At 40.9% G+C, this 11106-nt stretch overlaps 1 protein-coding gene across 5 annotated transcripts in view; it reads left to right on the forward strand.

Moving 5' to 3' along the window:
- Positions 1-2249: 2249 nt before the first annotated feature.
- LOC125484707 (probable G-protein coupled receptor 160) overlaps positions 2250-11106 on the forward strand; it is a 44489-nt gene continuing 35632 nt past the window's right edge. For 3 of the 5 annotated variants that reach the window (XM_048604520.1, XM_048604521.1, XM_048604524.1), the window contains exon 1: positions 2250-2454. The gene's annotated coding sequence lies outside the window, so the exon portion shown is untranslated. Of the gene's footprint in view, positions 2455-5987; positions 6069-11106 lie in introns of those variants that run through there. The other 2 variants (XM_048604522.1, XM_048604523.1) reach the window with 2 other exon arrangements.

The raw sequence follows: 11106 nt of genomic DNA on the forward strand, positions 1-11106 counted from the left end.
AGTGGGGTTGCTATAATTTCTCTAAAAGATTAAATCAAGACTGTGTCTGTCCTTTTAGGTTGGCAAGAGTGATTGCACTTTGGTATTTTGAAGACCAGTAGGATTGTAAACCAGGTTTCTTGGCCAATATTTATCCCTCACACAAGTCTGAAAACCAGATGAAGTAATTTGATCATCATCTGATGTGGGAGCTTGCTGTGTACATAATGGCTACCATGTTTCTTTGAATTGTAAGAGTGCTATTGATTGGATAATTACTTGTGTACATATAAAAAGACATTTATTACCACTTATAGTGGGTTGTAGAGTTGGGCTATGCATTTGTCATGTTTCACTTTCTGAACAATACTAAAACTGAGTGAGTATTGACTCCTGGTCTCCTCCTTCACCAACTGACTGTCACAGGTTTAACATATAACATATTATTACAACATTCCTATATTACAATAGTTCACTTTAGAAATATTTCAATATAAAGTAAATTGAGTCAACAAATGTTATGGGAAACACTACAAATGCAAGATCTTGCTCTTCTTGAGAGCATTTCCCTCCTTTTTCTTACAAAAGACTTAGAGAGAATAGTTTTAAGAGATAATTCTGAAATTCTATAGATAATGTGTCCATTTGTACTTGCTGATAAATTAAACAAGCCCCCTTACTTATGCCAGTTCCCCTCCAAGCCGTACTACATCCTGACTTGGGACTATTTCGCCATTCCTTCATTGTTGTTGGGTCAAAATCCTGGCGCTCTTTTTCCAACAGTACTGAGGGTGGCCTACACTCCATGGACTGCAGTGGTTCAAGAAGGCAGCTCTCCACCACCTTCTCAAGGGCAACTAGGAATGGACAATAAATGCTGCCTCAGCCAGCAAAGCCTGCATCCTTTGAACAGTCCAATAAGCAAAATGCCAACTCTGTTTTTTGTTTTCCGTCTTAAATGATATCCTTTAGTCCTTAAGTATGTATCATCAGTTTGGTTTGAGACCATCCTACCACAAACAATTACTGCCCACATCTGACTCCTGCCTGACTAACTAGGGCCATTCGCGTCTTTCTCTGCTTGTTTCAAATTGATACTGAACCTGTTTGTGCTTTTAGTTATGTATTTGGATGTATAATTTATGTGCATGAAAGCTTTAAATTGATTCAACATTTTTTGAAGCATTTATATTTCTGTTTATTAAACTTTATTCCAAGCAGTTGATATGACAAGTTAAAGTTTTATGCTAGTTCCTATGTCATATGGCTTTGGCATCCATGATACTTCAGCTTCAATGACTGTGACAAATGTATATGCTGAATAAGCGCTTGAACACATTAATTTCCAAAATAAAAAGCTTAACTAAACCTGAGAATTCCTCATTTAACTCAGCTGTGAAGTTCCCACACTTCGATTCCATAGACCTTCACTTACACTACCACATCAGAATGCACAAATAGACCAGGTTTGATCATTCTTAGCGTAATGCATTCCATTAAGTGCAAACCATAACTGACTTGATGCCATTCTCATTTCTGAGTCATACATTACCAGTATGTGCTTTGAACAAAAACATAGGCTGATGTTCCCAGAGGGAGTGCTCTGCTGCCACAAGGTTCTGTCTTTTCAAAGATCTTTTGAAATGAGGACCTGTATACACTCTCAGATGTATGCAAAAGATCCCATGACACTGTTTTGATATCACTCTTTGCTATTTGAGGGACTTTGTTGTGCTCAAATTGTATACCATATTTCCCTTTCAAAGTATTTAATAGACTGTAAAGCACATTGAGGTGCACTCAAGGCACATAGGTCTACATGTAATTGCATTTATTATAAGACTATAAGAAACAGGGACAAGAGAAGACAATTTGGCCCCTTGAACATTCTTTATTCCTATTGAAACAGAGTGTGTTCTCCTCATCTGTAAAATCTCTCATGAATTTCTTAGTTGTTTTGTTGAGCCAAGGAATCAGATGAACAACCAAATATTTGGAACATACACTTCTATTGATCACGATTTGTTTTACAATAAAATGTACTTTTGTGCAGAAATTACAACCAATGTAATTACAACAAGACATGTTTGTTTATTCATTTGCAGGGAAAGACATGAATTGCTTATCCTTGGAAACCAGTCATACAAGCAAAACAATTATGGTTGTTCTTGTGTGCTATTAGTCACTTGGTAAACCTGGCAGTGTTTGAGATATGGATCACACCCATGGCCTGGGGCTTAGAATTATATTCATTCGTGGGAGGAGTTAAGTGGTGAGCAAAGGAATATATATCATCCTTCCTTCAGTTTTTGTGATTCTTTCTGTCTTTGTCTCACCTTCTCCTTCCTTTCTTTAACGATTACAATTCAAAGTTCTCTCAATCGTTGCGTGTGTCAAATGGTCAGAACAGCAATTTTGCATTTAATCGAGTGGAAACAGGCTTCTGTTCACAGGAGAGGAAAGCACTGTACCCAGGTGAGTGGCTTTAAGTTAGGGTAATAATTTATTTAAACAGACTGGACACTCATTCTAACATATGAGAAATATTTTTACTGATGGCTTTCATGAGGTCTGCACTCAAGTTAATTTAGGGTGACAAATTTTTAAAAATAAATTCCAGAACTACCAAGTACCAACATGGCAAAGTTGCCTTGATGGAGGCTGTATTTTGTGCAGGGTTGTGAGGCAGACCATTTGAATGCAAAAGCTGCTGTCATAATGGTAAATCTAGTAAACTAGTAATCAAAATAGCTTTTCTTGGGGCATGGGTTCAAATCCACCTAAGATGGCTGATTTTTAAATTCAATTAGTAAGCCTAGAATTGAAAGTTAATCTCAGTGCTGAAAAACCATGACAATTATCACGGATGACTGTAAAGACTCCTTTGCTTTACTGAAGCCATTCTGAGAGGCATATCTGCTTTCTTGACCTGATTCAGTCCACATGTCCAAAGGCAATTTGGTTGACTTTAAAATGACAGCTTTCTGCTCTTTTCTCAATATCCTGCTTTCACAGAATTTCAGGTATGGCTACTACAATGTACTCTTGAATCTATGCTATAGCTAAAGCAATAATAGCCATTATGGAAAGCAGCTGAACAGCTCTCCCTAATGTACTTATATTTAGATGTTTAGCAGACCTCTTTATCCAAGATGATTTAAACTGTATGCTTTGTGTTGCATCTTCGTTATGCGTTAGAAATATTCCAAAAAGAGAAATTAGTTGAGTCAATGTATTTTGGGTTGAAATTTGCGTACTAAGTTCTCTTCCAGAGCTGTTTGCCTGAGAACATAACTGCCTAATCTGGCATTTATCCAGAACCTGGAACATGAACCACCCTTGGCTATTTAACAAAAAAAGTGATTTTAAATCTTCTCCTCCTTTCACTACCTCTTACCATGAAGCACCAAGATCTAAAATGAGTTTTAGGTATTACTCACAGAGGTATGAAGAGTAAATTTTATCAGGGCGAATTACTGGCGAGGAATGTACAAAATTAAGGTGTGTTGACGAACAAAGCGCTAAATCTAAGGGATTTAGGATTGGAGAATATATATAGTCAGAAGCCACATGACACCAGGTTATTGTCCAATAGGTTTATTTGAATACACAAATTTTCGGAGCATAGCCCCTTCGTCAGGTGAAGTGAGAGGGAGGCACGCAGAACATAGAATTTACAGGCAGAGACATCAAGGGCAGAGAGATGGAAAAATCATTACAAATGGTGTGAGTGGAGTGTCAAATGACGAAAGCAAGCAACTCCTCCACAACCTATTTTGCCTTAAGATTCCGTAATGGAATTGCCTCTAGAAATCTGGTAGACACATCCATTATGGTCAGCAAATACTGATTTCCACTTTTGGTTTTAGGGAGAGGATTTACACAATCAATCATAACATAAGAACATAGAACACAAGAACATAATAACCAGGAGCAGGAGTAGGCCATCTGGCCCCTCGAGCCTGCTTGATCTTTTTGAGACTCAGATCCACTTACCCGCCCACTCACCATAACCCTTAATTCCTTTACTGTTCAAAAATTTATCTAGCTTTGCCTTAAAAACATTCAGCGAGGTAGCTTCAACCGCTTCACTGGGCAGGGAATTCCACAGATTCACAACCCTTTGGGTGAAGAAGTTCCTCCTGACCTCAGTCCTACATCTGCTTCCCTTTATTTTGAGGCAATGCCCTCTAGTTCTAGTCTCACCTGCTCGTGGAAACAACCTCCCTGCCTCCACCTTATCTATTCCCTTCTTAATCTTATATGTTTCTATAAGATCTCCCCTCATTCTTCTGAATTCCAATGAGTATAATTCCAGTCTACTCAGTCTCTCCTCATAATCCAACCCTCTCAACTCTGGAATCAACCGAGTGAATCTCCTCTGTACCCCATCCAGTGCTAGTATATCTCTTCTCAAGTAAGGAGACCAAAACTGCACACAGTACTCCAGGTGTGGCCTCACCAGGACCCTATACAGCTGCAGCATAGCCTCCCTGTTTTTAAACCCCATCCCTCGAGCAATGGCAGACAAAATTCCATTTGCCTTTTTAATTACCTGCTGCACCTGCAATCCTAATTTTAGTGATTCATGCACAAGGACACCCAAGTCTCTCTGCACAGCAGCGTGCTGCAATTTTTTACCATTTAAGACATAGTCCATTTTGCTGTTATTCCTACCAAAATGGATGATCTCACACTTATCAACATTGTACTCCACCTGCCAGACCTTTGCCCACTCACTTAGACTATCTATATCCTTCTGCAGACTTTCAGTGTCTTCTGCACACTGCTCTACCACTCATCTTAGTGTCATCTGCAAATTTTGACATACCACACTTAGTCCCCAACTCCAAATCATCTGTGTAAATTGTAAACAATTGCGGTCCCAACACTGATCCCCGAGGCACACCACTAGCCACTGACCGCCAACCAGAAAAACACCCATTTACCCCTCCTCTTTGCTTTCTACTAGTCAACCAATCCTCTATCCATGCCAACACATTTCCTGTAATACTGTGCAACTTTATCTTATGTTGCAGCCTTTGGTGTGGCACCTTGTCAAATGCCTTCTGGAAATCCAGATACACCACATCCACAGGTTCCCCATTGTCCACCATGCAAGTAATGTCCTCAAAGAATTCCACCAAATTAGTTAAACATGACCTACCCTTCATGAACCCATGCTGGGTATTCCCAATGAGACAACTTATATCCAGATGTCTTGCTATTTCTTCCTTAATGATAGCTTCAAGAATTTTCCCCACTACCGAAGTTAAGCTGACTGGCCTATAGTTACCTGCTTTTTGTCTAGTTCCTTTTTTAAACAGTGGCGTCAGATTGGCTGTTTTCCAATCTGCAGGAGCCACCCTGGAGTCCAGTGAATTTTGGTAAATAATTACTAGTGCGTTTGCTATTTCCCCCATCACCTCTTTTAGTACCCTGGGATACATTTCATCAGGGCCAGGAGACTTGTCTACCTTTAGCCCCATTAGCTTGCCCAGCACTGCCTCCTTAGTGATGATGATAGTTTCTAGGTCCTCACCTGCTATAACCTTCTTGCCATTAGTTTTCGGCATGTTATTTGTGTCTTCCACAGTGAAGACGGACACGAAATAACTGTTTAATGTCTCGGCTATTTCCTCATTCCCAGTTATTAAATTGGCCTTCTCCTCCTCGAAAGGACCAATGTTTACCTTCGCCACTCTTTTACGATTTACATATTTATAGAAACTTTTGCTGCCTGTTTTTATATTCTGAGCTAGTTTACTCTCATAATCTATCTTACTTTTCTTTATAACTTTTTTTGTGGCTTTCTGTTGGCCTTTGAAGATTTCACAGTCGACTAGTTTCCCACTACTCTTTGCTTTTTTGTATGTGTTTTTTTTTCAGTCTGATACTTTCCTTTATTTCCTTAGACATCCATGGCTGGCTCTCTCTTTTCCTACTGTTCTTCCTTGTCGCTGGAATATACTTCTGCTGAGCACTGTGAAAAATCATTTTGAAACCACGTGAAAGGTTCTTCAAATGCAGGAATGGACATCAAAGGCACTGGCTTTATTGCTGTCTGTGGCTTTCCTACCATTTGACAGGTATGATAAGTCTGGCAAATTTGAACTGTATTTTTACGTAGTTCATGCCAGTAGAAATGCTTATGTATCTTAGCTAGAATCTTCCTCACTCCTAGGAGACCTCTTACAGATAATTCATGCGCTACCCTCAATACTGCCTGTCTGTATACTACCAGCAATACAATCTGGTGCACTTCCGCCCAGTTCTCCTCTGCACTAACCTGCCGTGGTTTCCACTTTCACCTTAGGATTCTATCCTTAAGGTAATAACATTGAGGAATACATTCTGATTCCTTTTCCAAGTAGGCTTTATGATATAAACCTTTCATTGTCTCACATTTTTGTTGTAAATCCATTAATCTTTCAGAACTAAACACCTCTGCCCATTCCTGTACCTGTTCAGGTTCTCCCTTTACCATTTCATCAAACAGGATGTCAGCTAACTGGACCTCAACTCCTTCATCTCTCTCTTTGGTTTTCCCTTCTTGCTTTAACGTATGACTGTGGGATTATGTCACCACCCAGTTTGGAAAAAATCCAGGGTATTTTTCTCTTAACTCTTCAGTTCTCTGGTTTTCCTTTGGCTTCTTCACTGCAAGGGGCATCACTTCTACCTTTGATCCTACTAGGTCGTTTCCAAGAACAAACTGTATTCCTGGAATAGACACTCTTTCAATCACTCCCACTGTCACTTCCCCAGTCTTGATTGGACTTTCCAACCTGATCTAACACAGGGGAATGCTAAATCTCTCTCCATTTATTCCACAAATTACCACTCTCTCAGGTTACATTTCAGGAGTGCAAATACTTTCATCTCTTACTATTAGAAACTGGTTAGCTCCCGTATCTCTCAATATTTTTATTACTTTACCTTCTCCCCCTGTTCTTTGTGAGTAAACCTTATCCACAGAGGTGAAGTCTTTTTAGAGATTGAGCACCATCTCACTATCCACCCCAACACTAGGCTGTGCACTCTCCTGCAGCTCCTCAACTTCTTTTGAGATTTCCTTTACTACTTCAACTAATCCCACTGGTTTAGCCTCTTTTACGCCATTCTTTTTCCCTGTGCCTTTCTTAAATGACTGGCACCAACTTAATGTGCCCCACTCCATTACAGTGAAAAAACCTGAGGCCTTTCACCTCCTTTTCACCCTCTTGGGTTTTTTTTTTCACCTGTGGAGGAGGCAATGTCCTAGCGCTGGATTGTTAATCCAGAGACCCAGGTAATGTCCTGGGGACCTGGGTTTGAATCGCACCATGGCAGATGGTGGAATTTGAATTCAATAAATATCTGGAACTAAGAATCCGATGATGACTACGAATCCATTGCCAATTGTCGGAAAAACCCATCTGGTACACTAATGTCCTTTAAGGAAGGAAATTGCCACACTTACCTGGTCTGGCCTGCATGTGACTAGAGAACCACAGCAATGTGTTACAATGTTGTGTAAAATACTCATGAATTGGAATGCAGGAAGTTTGAATTTGTTTGTAAAATGATAGTGGGGAAAAGCAGTGCGTGGCCCCTTTAAAAGATTGTGCTTTGTCTATGCTGGGAAGTTTGCAAGTACTGTACAGAGAGCCCCAAACTGAAACAAGTGTATCAAAAGGCCTTACAGCTGGCAGGCAAAACAGAAGTCCTGTTTTGATGTTTTGGCAACAAGCTGGACTCAGCCAATTAATTTAAATAAGCACGTAATGATTGAAAGCCAATTGAATTTAAAACTGATGGTTTTGACAACATTGGGGGTATATAAAAGGGTTTTTTTTTGAAAATCGGTGAGAGCCAACTATCATTTGAAGGGAAAGCAAATCCACCATCTGAGAAATAAACCTAGCTCTCACACAAAATCATTAAGCTCTCTCTAAAAAAAGCACCATCAAAGGTACCACGGCACTTCTAGCGAACAGTCCTCAGAGAAGAAATTGCAGAGAAAACATCCCTGACAGCAAGATCAGCAGAAGAAAGGCTGGAGAAACAATGGGGAAGGCAAAGCATTCCGGAAGACGCATTCGGTGTGAACTTTGAGATTCTAAGCTTTAATTTTTTGTTCTCTTATTACTTGGATTTACATAAATGGAACCTGTGTTTATCGGAACAGTATATGATTGGAATCCTGTTTTATTAGGAAACAGTAGTTAGAGGGGAATTACTCGGTTTGTTAGTAGTTCTGTAATTTGTTCACTGTTAGGATTAAATAAATAAATCATTATCTGTTGCTTATAAAGTGAGTATTAGGGATTCCTTCCATTTAACTACTCTTATAACAAATTACGAGGGGCAAAGTGAGCTTCTCCCAGTATATTGTGTTTAATTAGTAGAAGGGAACCTCCACTCCTGCCATAGCAGATTGGGGCTGGCGTTTCTGGTTAATTATCAAAGTGGTTTGATCTTCCTCTTCTCTGTGACAGATGTGTTTGACTCTTTACTGCCCTCTGACCAATTAGGAATGGGCAATAAATGCTGGCCTAGCCAGAGACACCAACATTGGTGTTTTTTTTTAAAAAATCCACCTCCTTAGTAACTATTCAACTGATCTCATATTTACCTCATGCACCCACAACAACACCTCCCCCAGATCACGTAGACGTGATAGACCACCCCGAACCTCATGCCCTGTCCTGCTTCAGATCTGACCTGTATCCTTCCTCTGCTCCGGACCAAACACTCACCTTCTTCCATTCTAAAACTGTTCACATCTTCCCCCCTCTGAGCCTAAACCCACCATCCCCTGCTCTGCTTCCCATCTACCCCTCCCCGACCCAGGATGCAGCCACTACCCCTTCCCCTCATCAATATCTCTTACGGACTTGGCACCTTCCCTTCCCCGCCCCCCCCCAGCCCACCCATACTACAGACTCACCGCCGCCCTCCCCAGCTCCAGGCCCAATCTATCTTTACGCTATCCAGCCCTATAGGATATGATATCTCCCAACAACTCCAACTTACCCTAAACACTGCATTATTTACCAACACCCCTCTTGCCACCTCGCAACATGGACAGAAGAGCAAAATACCTGAGGTGAGAGTGACAGCCCTAAACATCAAGGCCTTATTTGACCAAATGTATCATCAAGGAGCCCAAGTGAAACTGAAATCAACCTGTATTAGGGACAAACTCTCCCCTGGTTGAAGTCATACCTTGCACATAGGAAGATGGTTGTAGTTGTTGGAGGTCAGGCATTTCAGCTCCGAACATCTCTGCAGGAGTTCCTTAGAGTAGTGCCTTAGGCCCAATCATCTTCAGCTGCTTTATCAATGACCTTCCCTCCAGCGATAAAGATCAATAGGGTCAATGTTCACCAATGATTGTGCAATGTTCAGCACTATTTGCAACTCCCCAGATACTGAAGCAGACTGTGTTCAATTGCAACAAGATCTGGGCAATATCCTGGCTTGGACTGACAAGTGGCAAGTCACACCACATCACACAATGACCATCACCAATAACAGAAAATCTAACCATCACCCTTTGACATTCAATGGTGTTAACATCACTGAATCCCCACTTTTAACATCTTTGGGGTTACCATTGACCAGAAACTTAACTGGACTCGCCATGTCAACACAATAGTACAAGAGCAGGTCAGAGCCTAGGAATCCTACAGTGAATAACTCACCTCCTGACTCCCCAATGCCTGTCCACCATGTACAAGGCACAAATCAAGAGTGTGATGGAATACTCCCTACTTGCCTGGATGGTGCAGCTCTAACTACATGCAAGAAGCTTGATAACATGCAGAACAAAGTAGCCTGCTTCATTGGCACCATATCCATAAACATCCACACCCTCTACTATTGATGTTCAGTAGCAGCAGTGTGTACTATCCACAAGATGCACTGCATAAATTCATCAAAGATCTTTAGACAGCACCTTCCAAATCCATGACCTCTTCCATCTAGAAGGACAAGGGCAGCAGATACACCAGCACTTGCAAGTTTCCCTCTAAGTCACTCATCATTCTAACTTGGAAATATATCTCCATTCTTTCACTGTCACTGGGTCAAAATTCTGGAATTCCTTCCCTAAGGGCATTGTGGGCCAACCTACCGCAACCTACTACATGTGGACTGGAGCAGCTTACCTTGTCAAGAGTAACTAGAGATGGGCAATTAATGCTGGCCACCTAACAACGCCCACATCCCATGAGTGAATATAAAAAAGATCTTCCATCCTACTCACCCTCCTCCCCTACCCATTTGACACTCTACTTACATGCGACGCCACCCATCAGACACCCACCCTCCCAGTATCCTAATCTCATTCTTTTCTTATGCACTTACCATTTGACAACAGCTATCAAAGTGATTATGATCATGGAACTTCAAATTTTAAAATATGGCAGTTGGCTAAGTTAAAATGGGAATGGTTTGCCTTCCTCTAACAATCCTACACTACAAAAGGACTTTCAGATTGGAAGTACAGCTCTTCATTTCTGAAGAAACCGGGATTGGAATCTCCTGTCAGAAATGGGGAGTTCTTTTTTTTTGTAAAACAAGGGGCAGAGTGACAATCTCACGCAGATTGGGCTGGATTTTCTGAGGGTTGGCAATGTTTTGCGTTCTGCAAGCAGTTGAGCAGTTTGACTAAAGCCAATATTCTGTTGATTGGGAACAGGTCATTTCCTTCAAAGTTCAGCATTCCTGCACCGTTATTGAAGAATCCAAGATGGAAAGCTGACAGCATGTCTCTTTTTCTCCTGGTTTTCTTTGAAATTTTGTGATTAGATCTTTTATGACAACCTCCCATGAAGATAAAGTGGAATTTCTACTCTTAGAGAGTTGTCAATCTTTGGAATTGTCCACCCTGGAGAACAGTGAAGATTGAATAATTGAATATGTTCAAGGTTGAGTTTTTTGATCTACAATAGAGTCAAGGATTATCGGGCATTGTGGAGGCAGGTAGGCAGGAAGTTGGAATTGAGACCATGAACAAATCAACCACAATCTAATTGAATGGTAGAGCAGGTTTGAAGGGCCAACTGATCTTTTCCTCGATAACAAGGTGTACAGCTGGATGAACTCAGCAGGCCAAGCAGCATCAGAGGAGCAGGAAAG

This window comes from Rhincodon typus, chromosome 13 (assembly GCF_021869965.1).
Source record: "Rhincodon typus isolate 14 chromosome 13, sRhiTyp1.1, whole genome shotgun sequence".
NCBI lineage: Eukaryota > Metazoa > Chordata > Chondrichthyes > Orectolobiformes > Rhincodontidae > Rhincodon > Rhincodon typus.